Genomic DNA, 1,251 nt, shown 5'->3' on the forward strand with positions numbered 1-1,251 from the left:
ACTCGGGCTCACGTGCTGGGAGCATCTTCACTCACAGCCACCAGAGATAAGAGACCCGGCAAATGTCTGTCAACTGATGAATAGAGAAACAGATCCAGCTACTTCCATAGAATGGAATTACCTGGAGGGAGAAAAAAATGCACTGCTGGCTGGGCATGCTGGTTCATGCCTATAATCCCAGCACTTTGGGAAGCCAACGTGGGAGGTTCACTTAAAGCTAAGAGTTCAAGACCAGCTTGGGCAACATAGTAAGACTCTGTCTCTAAAAAAATTTAAAAATTAGCTGGGTGTGGTGGAGTGAGACAAGACAATAGCGAAAAAGTTTGCCAGCTGGCCAGATGTGATGGTTCACACCTGTAATCCCAGCACTCTGGGAGGGTGAAGCAGGTGAACTGCTTGAGCTCAGGAGTTCAAGACCAGTCTATGCAAGAGTGAGACCCTGTCTCTACTAAAAATAGAAAAATTAGCCAGATATCGTGGTGGGCACCTGTAGTCCCAGCTACCTGAGAGGTTGAGACAGGATTACTTAAACCTAGAGTCAGAGGTTGCTGTGAGCTATGATGATGCCATGGCACTCTTGCCCAGGCCGCAGAGTGAGACTCTGTCTAAAAAAAAAAAAAAAACTTTTCAAGCTGAAGTGCAGAGGCACTATAGTAACTCAGCAGGAGAATGGGGAACCCAAATTTTCAGTGGAGGGAACCAAGTTAGTGGTAGAACTTGAACCGCAAAAAGCCAGGAAGCTCAGGGGTGGCAACACCCAGCACTGGGGAGAGGAGGTGACGGTGGCTAAAGCAGGGAGGTTAGGGTCACCCACAGCCACAGCCAGCTGGCCTCACCTCATCCTGAGAAGGACTGGAGTCTCTGGAGGGAGGGAGACAGGGGCCCTGGGCAGGGAAATCTCACCTTCGGGTCAGAGGCACTGTACTGAGGCGCCCAGGAGAACAAGACAACCTCCACCCTGCTTCTGCCAGGTGACTCCCAGAGCCTTGGGCTTTGCATTTCCAGGAATGAGATTGAAGTTTAGCAATCTGGATCTTGGAAGAGAGCTGGTAGGAGGGGACTTGAGCTGGGAATAGTGGGGAGGAAGGTGGGACCAGACAAGGCAGCATTATTTGCAATGAGTCTGTGCAGACAGACCCCCGAGGGCGTCCAGAGAGCTCATCAGAGGGGACACACACACAGACACGATCCGGAATCTGGGCCTGTGTGTACATTTCTGACTGCGTGTGTGTACTTCCCTCTGTCAGATAA

Source organism: Otolemur garnettii, unplaced genomic scaffold, assembly GCF_000181295.1.
Source record: "Otolemur garnettii isolate 467f Iridium unplaced genomic scaffold, OtoGar3 scaffold00273, whole genome shotgun sequence".
NCBI classification, from domain to species: Eukaryota; Metazoa; Chordata; class Mammalia; order Primates; family Galagidae; genus Otolemur; species Otolemur garnettii.